General features: G+C 42.5%; 1 protein-coding gene and 1 pseudogene across 2 annotated transcripts in view; both read right to left on the bottom strand.

Annotated features, from left to right (window-relative positions):
• STARD9 (StAR related lipid transfer domain containing 9) overlaps positions 1–17,025 on the bottom strand; it is a 99,034-nt gene that overhangs the window by 62,370 nt on the left and 19,639 nt on the right.
• Positions 2,358–3,828, bottom strand: LOC308497483 (importin subunit alpha-1-like; annotated as a pseudogene). The gene has a single exon. The product of its transcript is annotated as an importin subunit alpha-1-like (transcript).

Below are 17,025 nucleotides of genomic sequence, written 5' to 3'. Positions count from 1 at the left end.
GTTCACAGCATTACCAGGAAAGGCAAATCTTATCTGAATACTAAGCTATTACAATTTAAAATTGTTTTTCAAGGTTTCCTTACTTCCTGTCGTTTTGCTTTACCCTGGGAGAAACTTTACCAAGTCTCCTTTTCAGCATTTCTGAATAGCAATTTCAGTAAAATTTTGTTATGGCGTTTGGCCCAAAGCAATAAAAACTGATCCTACTGCCATTTATTTGTTAATTACTTTTGGAGTCTTTTTCCTCCATTAACCTTTTCATTTGCACATAAAGAGAATTATAAATCTTACCCCCCAATTTCACCTACTTTGCCATTATTATTGCCCAGAATTTGAAGCTTTATTAGAGACAGACACCATTACATTTTTTTATTTCTTTGCCATTTTTAAAATTACAAAAAATGCTCACTTTTCGTTCTGAGTGAAAAAATACAACAATGCAGAGGAAAAGGCTAACCTTCCATCCCTTATCTCACCTCTACTCCCATTCATTGAAGTACCGAACAGGTACCAAGGTAACGAAGGATATACCCACACTTTTCTCCACATATAAAAGGATATACCGCTCTTTATTTTTCTTTTCACTGAAACAGACACATACATACACATCAACCTACAACTTGCTTTTCATCACACAATATACCATGAACAGAAAGAGTTATTTGCGATAGATAGAACTCTTCTCTTTTTCATGCATACACACACACACAGCCACAGTTATACAAGCACAATTTAAAATAAGGTTTAGGTTTACAGAAAAATTAAGCAGAAAGTACAGAGTTCCTTTGTACTCCTTCAGTCCCCTCTCCCCTCCTCAGTTTTCTCTATAATTAACATCTGTGGTACATTTATTATATTGGTACATAATTATATATCTATAATTACTGTGGTACATTTATTATAATTGATGAGCCGATACTGATATATTATTATTAACTAACATCTATAGTTCACATAGAGTTCCACTATGAATTTTGACAAATGCATAATGACGTGTATCAATTTTTACAGTATCACACAGGATAATTTCACTGCCCTAAAAATCTCCTGTACTCTATCTAGTCATCCCTCCCTCCCTTCCCCTGAACACCTGGCAACCACAGATCTTTTTACTGTCTCCATAGTTTTGCCTTTTCCAGATGGTCATATAGTTGGAATCATACTATATGTAGCCTTTTCAGACTGGCTTTTTTTCACTTAGTAATATGCATTTAAGATTTTTCCATGTCTTTTCATGACTTGATAGCTCATTTGTTTTCTAATACCGAATAATATTTCATTGTCTAGATGTACCAAGTTATCCATTCACCTATTGAAATCCATCTTGGTTGCTTTCAAGTTTGAGGAATTACGAATAAAAGCTGCTATAAACATTTCAAGCACAGGTTTTTATGTGGACATAAGTTTTCAACTCCTTTGGGTAAACACCAAGAGACTTGACTGACCAATGCCAACTTTCTCCTCATCTTGCATCAAGACCTCCCGAGAATGCAAGCATCCCAATCCTTACCTCTGGGCACTCCAAAATAGTCCCCAGGTCTGTATGAAGTCATGTACCAGCTTCCTCTGTTAGAACTGCAACAAAGCCTGAGGCCTCCCCTGAACTATAGGTCATGACTGCCTGCTAAGCCCAGAGCTTCCTTTTCCTTTTCTGAAGTAAAAAAAAATAAAAGCGGACTTTAATCTTTATTTATAAGAAACTTAAAGATAAGAAATTCCACACAGAAATAAGAAACCCATTGAGAGAAGCTTCATACGCTATGTATGAAAAGTTCAAGTATAGTTTTGTTGTAAAAAGTGCTACAAGAACAAACCATACTTAAAGAATTCTTCGTAGAGAAATAGTTAAAAAAATGTACAGCAAACATAGTACACAACAAACAACTTTATGCCTCAGCTGTACAATCTAAAAGTTAGAGTTCACAGGAGTGCCACCCTGAAGTTAGAAGTTTCAGGCACAACATTTATTTTTTTTAAAGATTTTATTGGGGAAGGGGAACAGGACTTTATTGGGGAACAATGTGTACTTCCAGGACTTTTTTCCAAGTCAAGTTGTTGTCCTTTCATTCTTAGTTATGGAGGGCACAGCTCAGCCCCAGGTCCAGTTGCTGTTGCTAGTTGCAGGGGGAGCAGCCCACCATCCCTGCAGGAGTCGAACCGGCAACCTTGAGAGCCAGCGCTCCAACCAACTGAGCCATCTGGAAGCTCAGCAGCAGCTCAGCTCAAGTTGCCATGTTCAATTTTAGTTGCAGGGGGTGGAGCCCACCATCCCTTGCGGGACTCAAGGAGTTGAACCGGCAACCTTGTGGTTGAGAGCCCACTGGCCCATGTGGGAATCAAACCGGCAGCCTTTGGAGTTAGGAGCACGGAGCTCCAACCGCCTGAGCCACCGGGCCGGCCCCGGGCACAACATTTTGATCTTCCTCTCCTCTACAAGGAAATACTTCCCAATCAAGCGTAATGAAGCTTTGCACACAGACCCATGTTCATGGTTTTGTAGAGCTTCAAGTTTGTCCAAACTTCAGTCATTATACTAAGTTTCTCAGTTTCACCTAGTTTCTCAGCAGCCTGAAAGACATTTGAAATGGCATCCCGAAAAGCCAGACTAATTCTGGATCACTGATGGTTCTATTAGGCCACAATGAAGCAGGTATACAATCTGTTCACTGGTTCCCACACTTCTGCAGTTGGTCACAGCTTCCTTCAAGCCTGCCCTAGAGAGAACAGTAACAAGGAAGGGGACCGACCCCTGATTCACAACTTGCTGTATCTGGTCCTGGTGGCCAGCGATGATGTGTGCCACAGTCCACACAGCTTCTTCATGAATACTAGTTTTGGGGTTAATGTCCTGGAGGCAAGCTGGGAAAGAGGGCAAGTGCCTCTGCAACTATTACGACCTGAGTCGGTTCATCTGTCTCCATGACAATATTTTCTATGGCTCTAGTACAGGAGTCACAATTGGGAATTCAGTAGCTCCTGGAAGCTTCACAAGTTGGGGCACAACTCCTGCTTTCGTGACCATATCAACTGTTCATTGGGACCATCTGTAAAGTAGGAAATGGTCCAGCGGGTATCTGCTAATACTGCTGGATCAGGAGATGAACTAAAGTAGAAGAATTTGCTCAAAAGCATCTTACGGGGTGCAGGACTCCTGTTGCAACAAAGGTTTGAAAGTGTCCAGGTAAGATGATGTGAGTAACCACACGCTAAACATGACATATTAGGAAAGGCAAGATAGGCCAACAACGGATACTTGACACAGTCTTAGAAAACTGAACCACCACCTGCAATGTTTCCATACAGCTTGTTCACTGATGTAAGCAAGTGGAGGTACCAACAGAGAAATGAATGATGGGATAGCACCTCTATCTACCACAGCCTTGGTCTGTTCTGATGTCCTGGAAGCAACGTTAGTGAGCACCCAAGCAGATTCAGACTACAATCAGCTCTATCCAAGGACACAAATTTGGACTTAAACTAGCCCAGATTATGTTGTCTATGGGGGGGCCGTTTTTCCTTGGAAAGCAGTTTCTCAGCAACTTGAGTAGCTTGAAGCTGGCTTTCCAAATTGTTGGGAATTGCCTTGACATTGTCATCAACAGACCAATTTATAGTGTTGATTGTTGCGGTTTTCTTGCAGTAGAGAAGTAGCATGGTTAGGAAATGAGCTTCCATTTCTCCTTTTCAGCACCTGGTCATCCTTCTTAGCTTTCCTCAGCTCTACAGTAACTTCTATTTAGCACCACCTCAGTTCTGTAGTGTCTTTCCCTTGTTCTTGAATCGGTTAAGGTGGGCAACTGGTAAATTAGCATTCTTGTTGGTGGACATGTTTATGAGACAAAGGGAGAAAGCTACAGAGCTGGCTCAGGCTTCCACAGGAGGCAGTGCAGACCCCATAGCTTCATGACTTAAGAAAATTTGGGGCTAGAAATGGAGGGAAGCTGAGACACTGTCAAGTCTCTAGATACTCAAGCATTCTAGATACTCCCTAAACATGTGATTTCCCTGATTCTTCAATCTCTTGGCGCAATGTGCCCCCAACGAGTTTCCCCACCATCCTGTAGAATACTAGAAATTCTCTCCATTAGAGCAATTCATTTGAGTGAGCTGTAACCTCACAATGCCTCCTAGTAAAATGCACATGCTACCAGGGAGGACAAAGGGATACCTTACTTTGAATGGAAAAGGGACTGAAGAAATTACTGTATGCTGAATAAGATCTTGATCAGGTATCAGAGAATAATAACAGATAGATAACACGTAGCTAAGCATGGTTCTAAGTGTTTTATATTTATTTACTCATTTAGTCCTCACAACAATTCTGAAGTAATTATTATTATCCTCATTTTACAGAAGAGATAACAAGCCCAGAGATACAGGGACTAGCCCAGGATCACAGCCAGTAATCTGTGAATCTGTGAGACAAACCATATTTTGAATCACTATACTTCAGCACCTTTCATCTAGGATGAAGATGGGTTGTTATGGGGAAAGGTTAGGGTCTCTCTAGTATCAGACCCTAAAATATACCCTTTCTACTGAATGCAATTCTTTTATCACATTTATCAAAAGATAAAAACAGAAATCCCTGTGTGTTAGGCAGTCCCTCAGTCCATTTGTCTGGGGCTTCTTTTCCTGAAAAGAAAGGAAAATAAGAGAAGGGAAGGGAAGGGAAGGGAAGGGAAGGGAAAGGAAGGGAAACAAAGGGAAGGAAAGGAAAGGAAAGGGAAAAAAAGGAAAGTAAGGGAAAATTGCACATAGCAACAAGTACTTATACAGAGGTTATAGACACACATACTTACTTACACAGATATACATACAGGGAAAAATATAAATTCATATTCCCAATGTAAGCCCCTGGTTCCTGAAAGAACCAGGAAAATAGCTTTGAGATCACCAAAACACATCTTTGTTTATACAACATTCTGCTATTGCTAACAATATTTTTCTGCTAAAGAATGTTCCCATGACAACTGTCTGAGTGGTATGTGAGATCTGGTAGGTCCCATATGCAGCTGTCCTACTCTCAGGACATAAGCAAGGAATTCCTAGAACAGACAGATGGATATCTAGTGCTAATCCTTCCCTCCTCCCTGCAAAAAGATAGATTCATTAGACAGGATCCTGTGAGAAAAGATAAAAGACGGTTTTACTAAAATAGAATCTGAAGACTCTTAAGTTCTTGCCATTCCAACATCCCTTCAAAAAACACAACCACAGGTGACTCTTTAACCATAATTTGCCCTGTTTTATGTCATTTGACTCTGCTTTCCAGGTCCCAACTGACTGGACCCCAAGCAAAAGCAAGCACGTTCAGCACGGGCATAGAGAGACTGTCAGCCATTAGATGACCCAAATAAGAATGCTAATACGGGTATGCCAAATTGGATAAAGATTAACTGACATGATCAAGTCTCCTGGGGAGCTCTCTCCTGAGAGAGGGAGCTGCTATTGGCCTCCTATGGGTACTGCTGAATTCTGAGCAGTAATGAGTAATGTTCCAGTGTCATGTGGCCTGGCTGTGTGACTGCTGACAGTTTCCAGTTTCCTTATCTCTCCACACAGCCTTACATTCATGACTCATCATATAAGATAACCTGACCACTCTCTTCCATGCGGCCTGAAAATCCCTATCACAATGGCAAGTTCAACTGTCAACAACAACAAACACAAAGCAGAATCACTGAGCAGCAGTTGCATGAGAAGTAGACTTGGGAGCAGTTTGCCCAGCAGCTGGCCTGGACCAAAACAATGAAGGTGGCAATATGGAACATGGTTGGATTATTAGGGTTGAGGAATTTTTGCCTTATTACAGGCAGAATCCAAGAGGGGTAAACTGTGTCACTGCCTTAAGGATAGTACATAAAATAAAGGGACATTAGAGATCCAGGGCTTCATTCCATCACGTAAAACTCCTGGGAGCTAGGGTGTCTGCAACAATTGAAGCAAATCATCTGGGAGTCTTCCCATTCCTAATAATTAAGGATCCTACAGGGCAAGGATCAGCAAATTTTTTCTATAAAGGGTCAGATAGCAAATATATTAGTCTATGTGGGCCATATGGTCTCTGTTACAACTAGTCAACTCTGCCTTTGCAGTACAAAAGCATCCACAAATATTACATAAACAAATTGGCATGGCTATGTTCCAACAAAACTTTACTAAAGTAGGCGATAGCCAGATTTGGCCCACCGGCCATAGTTTGCAAACCCTGCTGTCGGGCAAAAGTCCCTGTTAGAGCCAACTTCATCAAAAACAGAAGTGGGTTTGTGGGTTCCAAGAGGAAAAGGGAACAAAGGAAAACTAAAGGGAGTCCTGCATACGTAAAGGGCCTTCTAACCCTTAGAACTACATTAAAATCATTTACCACTGAAAATAAAGTGAAAGTACATATACAGATCACGTTGACCTATTTTCTTACAATGACTGACACTGTACCTCAGTCATTCAATAAGCCAACACTGAATAGTGTATCAGTCAGGACAGGCTACTTAGGGCACTGTAGCAAACTCCCAAAGCATAATAGCCTAAAACAGCAAAAACGTTTATTTTTGTCTCAGTGGGGGTCATTAGGGGGCTCTGATGGTGTAGCTTCTCTAGAACAGAACTGACAGAACAACCTGTCTCCAAGGCTGCTGATCATGGCACCAGAAGGAAAGAGGGCTTTGAAAGGTCATACCTCAGCGACCAAATGCTCAGACATCATTTCTGCTCATCACACACTAGACAGAGCTAATCATATGGCCCCACCTCACACGATGGGACCAAGAAGTGAAATTCTCTCACACAGCAGGAGATGAAGAGTGATGATTATTAAGTGAGCAGCACTACAATGGTTAAGCCACTTTTTCCTAAACAATCACAAAATGAGACTCTTATTAAGAAACATTTCTGATTAATTGGTTAGCTAGAAACCACTGTCAACTTCACTTGAATTACAATTTCACGTTGTTTGGTATATTTTTTCTTAGTGTCTAAGCATTTTGAAATTGCAGGAGCCTGAGGTCATCCTTACGCATATCAATTCTTAATGCCCACATCGGTAGACACACTGGTAGAGGAGATAGGAGACAGTGTTTACTGGCCACAGGGTGTCACCAGAAACTGCATGGGAGCAGGGCTCTCCCAGAACAGTTTGGAAACAGGATACACAGAGTGGTTTTGCCACGTGCCACTTTGGGACCAGTGTAGATTTCACAACTCCTTAGCTCCCGACTGCAATATTCCAGATCAGCTGGGATGGTGTAGCAGGCACTGTTAAGGTCCTTCCCATATATACTCACTTCCTTTACCATTTTCACGCATACCAGCAGCTGGTGTGCTTCCACTCACGAAAGTCAGTACCTGTGTCTCTTCGTCTCTTTTTTGGAGGTCTACCCTCAGGGGACTAGAACTCCTTTTAAGAACCAGATGTCCTAGGAGCAGCCTTAACCAGTGACTGATGGGTGCAGGAAAACTCTGATCAGGAAATTCTTCATCAGCAAAACTCTATACTCTGTCTTCAAAGCAGAGTTACTTGGCCGCCTTCTCTTATTAGTCTCACTTCCCCACCTCACCAACCACTGGCAATACTTCCTACTAATAAATTACTTTCACACAAGTCCTCATCTCAGGGTCTGTTACTGAGGAAGCCAGCCTGAAAACAGGCCACCCACAGCTTGAGGATAGAAAAGCTATGTGGTGCTATGGAAAGAGGGCAGGATTTGGACTCAGAAAACTCTAAATGACAAAGTTCCAGCTCTATAATTTATTAGATAATGGCAGTCTCTAACAGCCCTTCTAAATGTAGAAATTATGGGACCTACCACAACAATTTTGTGACAACGAAATACAGGCGACTATGATAATACATGTGGAAGCACTTTGTAAGCTAGCGCATGCTACACTATGAAGAAGTTAGCTCATTTAAAGACAACTGTTTCCCAACTTCTAATCCCGCCCCCATCGTGTGATTATAACTATGTTCCCACCTGTCCACAAATAGTAGAAAATTTGTAGAGCAGTGGGGCTCAGATTTCAGCATGCATAATAATCAGCTGGAAGGCTATACAAACAGCTTGAAGGGCTCCACCCCCAGAATTTTGGGTTCAGTAGGTCTGAGGCAGAGCCCAAGAATCTGCATTTCTACCAAATGCCCAGGTAATACTGATGATGCTGACCGGGAGACCTCACTTTAGAACCACTGTTATGAGGAAGACTTCGGCCACCTCTGCGGAGGGAACTGACAGACACTTGCAGTGATTCTACCTTACTATACAAACACTAAGCTTTAAACAAAAACTTATTGTGAGAGTTTCTTTCCCACGTTATGAATGTCCCCATCTGATGAAATAAACACTTGCAAGCAAAGTTGGCTGTAAACAAAATTTCTGTAGAGGAAACTCTAAATTCAATCTCAATCCTATAGTAACTCACATACATATATTTAGAAAAGGGAAGGGAAGGGAAGGGAAGGGAAGGGAAGGGAAGGGAAGGGAAGGGAAGGGAAGGGAAGGGAAGGGAAGGGAAGGGAAGGGAAGGGAAGGGAAGGGAAGGGAAGGGAAGGGAAGGGAAGGGAAGGGAAGGGAAGGGAAGGGAAGGGAAGGGAAGGGAAGGGAAGGGAAGGGAAGGGAAGGGAAGGGAAGGGAAGGGAAGGGAAGGGAAGGGAAGGGAAGGGAAGGGAAGGGAAGGGAAGGGAAGGGAAGGGAAGGGAAGGGAAGGGAAGGGAAGGGAAGGGAAGGGAAGGGAAGGGAAGGGAAGGGAAGGGAAGGGAAGGGAAGGGAAGGGAAGGGAAGGGAAGGGAAGGGAAGGGAAGGGAAGGGAAGGGAAGGGAAGGGAAGGGAAGGGAAGGGAAGGGAAGGGAAGGGAAGGGAAGGGAAGGGAAGGGAAGGGAAGGGAAGGGAAGGGAAGGGAAGGGAAGGGAAGGGAAGGGAAGGGAAGGGAAGGGAAGGGAAGGGAAGGGAAGGGAAGGGAAGGGAAGGGAAGGGAAGGGAAGGAAGGGAAGGGAAGGGAAGGGAAGGGAAGGGAAGGGAAGGGAAGGGAAGGGAAGGGAAGGGAAGGGAAGGGAAGGGAAGGGAAGGGAAGGGAAGGGAAGGGAATGGGAAGGGAAGGGAAGGGAAGGAAGGGAAGGGAAGGGAAGGGAAGGGAAGGGAAGGGAAGGGAAGGGAAGGGAAGGGAAGGGAAGGGAAGGGAAGGGAAGGGAAGGGAAGGGAAGGGAAGGGAAGGGAAGGGAAGGGAAGGGAAGGGAAGGGAAGGGAAGGGAAGGGAAGGGAAGGGAAGGGAAGGGAAGGGAAGGGAAGGGAAGGGAAGGGAAGGGAAGGGAAGGGAAGGGAAGGGAAGGGAAGGGAAGGGAAGGGAAGGGAAGGGAAGGGAAGGGAAGGGAAGGGAAGGGAAGGGAAGGAAAGGAAAGGAAAGGAAAGGAAAGGAAAGGAAAGGAAAGGAAAGGAAAGGAAAGGAAAGGAAAGGAAAGGAAAGGAAAGGAAAGGAAAGAAAGGAAAGGAAAGGAAAGGAAAGGAAAGGAAAGAAGGAAGGAAGAAAGAAAGAAAGAAAAGAAGAGGTTCAGATAGTTGCCAGTGCAGTGCCATGATCGATGTTAGTAACAACAAGAACGGTAATTGATTCACTATTGAAATATACCAGGTAATGTTCAAAGAACTTTACATACATTATAATTTCCTCCTCACAATAATCCATGAAATAGTCCTTATCATCTTCATTTTACAGGTGAGGTAAGTGAGTCAGAGAGACGTCAAGAAAGTTGCCCAGAGTCTTACAGTTACAGTAGATGTCAGAGGTAGGACTCAAACCCAGACAGTCTGGCCGCACAGGGCAGTCTGAATCAGAAACAATACTGCATCACGGATGATCTTTGAAAACCCTGTCCAGTTTACAAAACTGTAACTCTATGACCTTTCTTCTTATTGGCTCCCCTTTATGTAGATACCTTCCATTCCTGTGTGGGCCATTTGATCAGCATGGCGCTATCCCAAAGCACAGGCATGGCTCTTAGGAAGCTTGTCAGTTGCTTTGCCTGCGTGTGGATAATAACTCACAATTAGGGCTCTTCTACCACCCTACATGCAGCTATTAAATATGGCAACTACTCAACCCGAGCAGCACCAGAACTGAGAAGGGGTGATAAAGAGCAAGCGTACTAAACCCTCACTGACCTACTTTATTGTGAAGATGCTCAGCATGACACAGATTTGTTAAAGACTTGCACTTTTTAACTTTCAGTGTAGTTTATAAACGTAACACAAAGTAAGAACAAACTGAAATCTGTCTCTATAGGTAGAAACCAGCCCAGGGCTGGATGAAAGATTAATAGGAGACTGATGGCTCTCAACTGAATCACATTAAGTCCCTCTGTAAAGAAAGCACAATACAAACAGAAATAAGATAGAGAAAGGGAGGAAGAGGCACCTTGTCTGAGACCTTAGGTCTCAGTAGCAGGTTGGTCACGGAGTCCACAGACAGTCTTGGAAGTCAGAAAAAGAAGGGAAGGGTGAGGAGAAAGACTGCAGGGCATTTGGTCTGTCTGTCCCTCTCAGATTCAGATGAGCAGGTTAGCTAGGGACAATCCTGATGTCCAGAAGGCAATTTGCTCAGGTCATACAGCAAGGTAGTAGTGGAAGGACTGATACCTACATTCAAACTTTCTATCCACTTGTACACTTGGGCACTTTTAGGAGACCGTCCTGATTTCTCCAGGCTATATTTTGCCCAGGGTCTCCATATGTGGTGTTTCAGCCTCTCTTCGTCAGGAAAACTCTAAGACTACATGTAAGAGTAACCGCTGCCACCCAACTCCATTGCCCTGACACACTATATTACGTAACAGTGTCTGAGGAGAAGCAGGGACTAGTCCCAGTCATTCTTCCGAGACCCGTATGCTGGGTCCACCAGGAAGCAGGGTACTGAGTGCCACTCTCGAACTGAGATGAGATACCCACTCACAAGCAGCTCACTTCTCATCATTTCACAGCATTCACTGGGAAAATGCCCAGGAAAGAGCTTTAAAATGTACTTTAACAGCACAAGGGGATTTCTGAGGAGCTGGTAATGTCCTGTTTCTTCATCTGGATGCTGGTTACATGGGTATGCTTGGCTTGGGAAAATTCAAGAGGATAGAAAATTTGAGCTGTACCCTTATAATATGTGCATTGTTCTGTATATTTCAATAAAAAGTTTTCTTTTAAAAATAGTTCCATTTTCTCACCTGCAAAAATAATGACATACATGTGCTCAAGTCTTTTCTATGGCAGTAACTTATTCATGACACATGGATTGAGCCAGAGGAGAGGTTGTGAACAGAGGCTGGGGCAACAGAGAGGCCGGGCCATGCTCACAGAGCGCCTCAGAAGCCTTCCTCACCACGGTCTACTTAGGCAGAGTGACCGCACCGCGGGGGGAGGAAGAAAACAGGAGCATTTCCTCCTGAGCTCTTAGCTTCCTCTTTGTCTCTGCTCCCGGCTTCCAACATGTCCCCTGTGCACCCCCACTAACCTCAGCAGCGTATCATGCAAAAGAGCAGCAGTCCCAGGAGTTGGCTCTCCAGATCTTGGGACGCCCTTCACTGACTGTCACAAGCCAACATGAGCAGGCCACTTGGGTACTCAAGAGAAAAGCATCACACATGTAAGGCTGCCACTGTGACGTGGCACCCACGCAAAACACACAGGGCACACTCAGTTAACACTGACTAAATGAATACATAAGCTACGGGCTAAGCCCAGAATATGCACAATACATGTGTGCTGAATACAATGAAGTGATGGCTGTTCTCCAGGTCTCCCTTAAATTCTGTCCGCATTAATTCAGGGCAGGGAAATTTGCTCTTCAGCCAAGAGGAACATCAGCAGGTCAGTGTCCTCCTTGTCGCACTGTTTTCCTACTTGTGAATGTGCTCCCGAGGGCTCCTCACCGCCTTTTGTACTGGAGCCCGTCAGGCAGCACGCTAAGAGGATAGAAAGGCAGTCAAGTAAGACAAAGCCGCTTCAAGTTTGAGTTGCTAATACTTTTATCGTAGAAGAAAACAAGCCTGGAAGATGGAGTTTCTGTGTTGAACTCTCATTCCTGCCTAAGTGGAAAAAGTTTTCCTGCAACCATACTGCTAGGAGCAAATTTCCTGTTTTTAATATTGTTTAGTCTGAATGGGACTCTAGAGACCAATTTAAATGCTGGAGAAGCAAATGGGCTGAGCCTCCAAGAAAGTTCTGCTTTCTGAGTTGGGTTCAGCCCGCCCAGCTGAAGCCCATATCCCAGCATCCAAGGGCCAATGAAAGAGACTGGTTTTATGTTGATCTGAGCAGCATCTGCCCCCTGCAAACCACCGGCAGGGGCCTTCCTCCCTCCAGCCGCACTTCCCTCCTCCAACCCTGACGACTAGTTTGCGGAAGAGAAGAGCTGCATGTTATTAGAATCACAAGATCTCTAACCCACTGGACTTGTGGCACGTCTTGTGCCTCCGCCCCCTATGTAGAGTCACTTCAACCAAATAAACAAAGCATGACTCCAACCTTCGCCTAGAGCCCAGGGACAGAGGTGCTTCTCAGGGTTATCACAGCCACTTACTGAAGTGCATGCAAAAGACAAAAAAAAAAAAAATAAGATGATGCAAGTGAGACCTGCCAGTGGTGAGCACTCAGCTCAGTTACCTGCTGGCGACAACCAAGAGATGGACGGACAAAAACCTGGACAATCACTCAGGGACTTGGGACTGATTTTCAATGAAGCGTAGTTAAGAAGCCTTTAAAAATCCTAACAGCTGACAAATGCCTAAGAGAGTCATTTCTCTGGTTTATAAATTCTTCTACGTGGAAGATATTGAGCACATGAAGTTCATCTTTACTTGGAATTAACGCTAGTGGAATTTAGGATAAACCTTGAAAACAATGTACGATTTCAATTAATTCAAAACCTATATTAAAATTCCTCTGCATTCAGTCTGGAGGTCCTGCATGCATTCTTTCCCTGCCCCCATATGAAACTTGACACCTTAGGGCACTTCACAGGTAGAAAGGACCAACTCACAAAAAGAGGTCCCAGGAAATGCTGAGTGGTGCTGGGGAGGAAAAGGCGCACACTGGATGATGGCAGGTTAGTGTGCAGACCCCAGACTCCTTCCTGGGCACCTCTGGTTGTCACCATTTTTAAAGTCTACTTCAAAACCTGGACCCTGGGTCAGAATAGGTGAAATGAAGCACCCTTTGCTATGAAGTGTGAACTATTTTTTGTGTCTCAGAGAGTGTTTGGGTCAATTAGGGCTACTCAGGCGGTTCAGAACAAAACACCCTGACTTCACCTGTAGCAAGCACTTGCTTCAGATACAAAACTAAAATGAGGTAGCGTTCTCCAAATGTCAAGAGAGGCAGCGATACACACGTTCTTATTCATGACTCCTGGATCCTTTCTACAGTAAATGCAAAACTTAATAGTGCAATTTTTCCAGTTGTCAGCTAATTCATATTATACTTCAAATACCAGAGGCACGCACGTCAGGAGGAGTCAGCTCACAGAGCAAGCAGCAGGGAACAGTAGAAAGAACAAGGGTTTTGGAGGCAGCAGATCTTGGTGTCAATCTGAGCTCCACTTCTTAGTAATGTGGCAGTGGACCTAATCTCTCTGAGCCTCAGTTTTCACGTCTGTATAGTAGAGATGATAATAACACACTTCACAGGGTTGTTGTGAAAGGTGAATGAGATAGTAAGTCAGGTACTCAGTTCAGTATCTGGAACAGAGTAGGTTCTCAAGAAGTGGTATTTTCTTTTATTTCCCACTTAAGTGAGTTGAGAAAAATTTCCAAACCCTGAAATCAAATCTTTAAACTACATGGGAATGTTTCCAGATGCTTATGCAGGAGGAAGTTGCTTCTATTTTCTTAAAACATCTGATGTGGGGGAAAAAGGAAAACCAGTATCAGCCAGAGACCACTACATATTTGAGCTTTAAACCACAACACCACCACAAACAAGATGGGGTTAGTTTAATATGGGAGGAATAGTAATTGAGAGTTTCCATTCCTGTCTCACCCTAGCAGAACTGCTATCTCTACCAACTGTATGGAAGCTGTATTAATTCTTCCTCCTATATCCATTCAGCACATATCCCCAGAAAGCACTTGTATTTTGTCTAACTGCCTAACTGTAGAGATAAGCGTTGAGCAATGAAATGACAAACAAAGGAATAAGGCCCCACTTCTAGAAAGAGAAGCAAGGAGACTGAGTTTGAGCACACTCTTCTGTTTACCTATTCCGCTCTTGGAGACCAGATGTAAGGGGCTATTTGTATACAGAAAATGATCTTATGAGCGAGTCAGTCCATCCTTTTCTGCCCTGAGGCCAACTTCCCAGGGACTCTGTCTTTTCCAACTTCTAAATACAAACTGGAGGATGACTGGGCACATCTGGTCACCATTTGATTTCAGGCTTCTATTGTGTTCAGTCTCTGGAGGGGAAGTGAGTCTATAAATAGCTCACGTGCCTCGCCTCACACTTGAAAAATGAGAAACCATCAACTTTGCCTTTTCTGCAGAGAGAAGAGAGGTTTTCACTGAACCTATTCCCTCCATAATGATCATACATCCAGTTAATATGCTAAGTAGCCAACCTCAATCAAATGATTCACACACCTATTTTATTAGAAGACTACACAGTATCTAGAATGAAACCCAGAAGTGAACTACAAGTTAAGATTAGTGAATGATTCAGATGATGCTTTAGGAAGTCTCTGACATTTTTGGAAACTGACCAAACTATGTGGTTAACTCCACCGTGTTTCCCTGAAAATAAGACCGGGTCTTATATCAATTTTTGCTCCAAAAGATGCATTAGGGCTTTTGTTCAGGGGGTGTCATCCTGAAAAATCATGCTAAGGCTTATTTTCCAGTTAGGTCTTATTTTCGGGGAAACACGGTACATGTGTGAAGCACCACCTTCAAGTCTTATGGAGAAATGTATTTCCCACTTTTGGAAAAGAATGAGAGGTTTAAATCCTATTCAATCCTGAATAGAACAACCCTGAATAGAACAATCATGTGAATCAGATTTTTTCACAATCTTCCCCCGACACCACCCCCAACAAAAAAGGCCTATTTTGCTCTTCAAGATTTTTCAAACACTTGATTAAAATATTTATTATAGTATTTGCCACACTGTAAAGAAATTATCTCTTTATATATGTCTGCCCCAAGAACTATAAGTTTTTAATGGGTAAGTATGAATAAGGTAAAATAATCACACATTATATGTACTTAATGAAGTTTTATTAAGAAAAGAAGCATCAAATTTAATGTTCATTGAAGGGAGAGGTGAGACAAAAGGGGGCCAACCAAGTAGAAGTACACAGAACAAAGTATAAACAGACTGTTTCCTCTCCATCCCCACACCTGCTCAGAATTCTAAGAAGGCTATTTTTGCTAAGAGTGAGCTTATGTAAATGTATGTAAATCAAAGAATAATTAGAACCAGCATATGTTATTGACCACCTCAACTTCAGATCTGGAAAAGAAAATGAGACCAAACTCCTGTCCCAAAAAATGCAGTTCGGAAAGAACAGCAAGCAGCAACAAGAATGTTGGATAGCTAAGACCTACAACTTGAAATTTTCCAAAATGTTTCATAGTAAATTATCAATGTCTGGTTCTGTTTGACTTTTGAATATAAGGAAAAGTCTCCTGTCCTGGTGCCACAGCATATATATAGGAGACAAACGCTAAATTAAAATTTGCTCGCTAGAGTCCATACAGCAAATCATAAACCAGCGTAGATCATCTGCTGAGACCAGTCTTAATGCTACATGGTTTGTGGGACATAACTCAAACAGTCTCCATCTTTGCAGTGTCTAAAATATGATAGCTAAAATAAAGTTATGGCATAAGAAATATAGTCAATAATATGGTGATAGTATGGTATGGTGTCAGATGGTTGCTGGACTTATCATGGAGATCACTTCTTCTGGTACATAATGTTGAATGACTATGGTGTACACCTGCAGCTAATATAATATCGTATGTCAGCTATACGTGGTCGAACAATTAAGTTCGCAAACTCATCCTAGAAAAAGTGCTCGTTGCTACATATCTCATTGCTAGATATTATTATGGTCACCTTCAAAGTACTCCTCTTGGGAAGCTATGCACCGACGCCAGTGCCTAGTCCACCCTTCAAAGGAATTTTGGAATTCTTTTTCTGGAATGGCCCTCAGAACTGTCGTCATATTACTCTTGATGGCCTGAATGCCATCAAAATGTCTTCCTTTCAATATTTTCTTTATCTTCGGGTAAAGAAAGAAGTCATTGGGGGCCAGATCAGGTGAGTAGGGAGGGTGTTCCAATACAACTCTTTGTTTACTGGCTAAAAACTCCCTCGCAGACAGTGCCGTGTGAGCTGGTGCATTGTTGTGATGCAAGAGCCATGAATTGTTGGCAAAAAGTTAGGTTCATCTAACCATTTCAAACAGCCTTTTCAGCACTTCCAAATAGTAAACTTGGTTCACTGTTCAGTTGGTACAAATTCATAATGAATAATCCCTCTGATATCAAAAAGGTTAGCAAAATCATTGCAACAAGCTCGCAAACTTAATTGTTCTACCTCATATTTAATAAAAATCTTTAAAATAAATAAAGATAATTTACTGTTTAAACAAAATTATTAATAATATATTATGGAGTTTATAACATATATAGACATAAAAAGTATGACTTGACAGTATAAAGACAGCGAAAGGACAAACAGACGTATTCCAGTGTATCTCATTTTATGTGGGAAGTAGTATATTATCACTTGAAGGTAGACTATGATACATTAGAATTATATACTATAAAACCTAAAGCAACCACTAACAAAACAAAGAGTCATAACTAATAAACCAACAAAGATAAAATGGAATCATAAAAAATACTCAACCCAAAAGATGGCAGAAAAATACAAATAAAGGACAAAGAACAGATGAAACAAATAGAAAACAAGTAGCAAAATGATTGTCATAACTATATCAGTAATTACACTAAATATAAATGGTATAAATAACCCCAATTAAAAGGTAGAG

This window comes from Rhinolophus hipposideros (assembly GCF_964194185.1).
Source record: "Rhinolophus hipposideros genome assembly, chromosome: 5".
NCBI lineage: Eukaryota > Metazoa > Chordata > Mammalia > Chiroptera > Rhinolophidae > Rhinolophus > Rhinolophus hipposideros.
The sequence above is the reverse complement of the archived record's forward strand: the minus strand, read 5'-3'. Positions and strand labels throughout refer to the sequence as shown.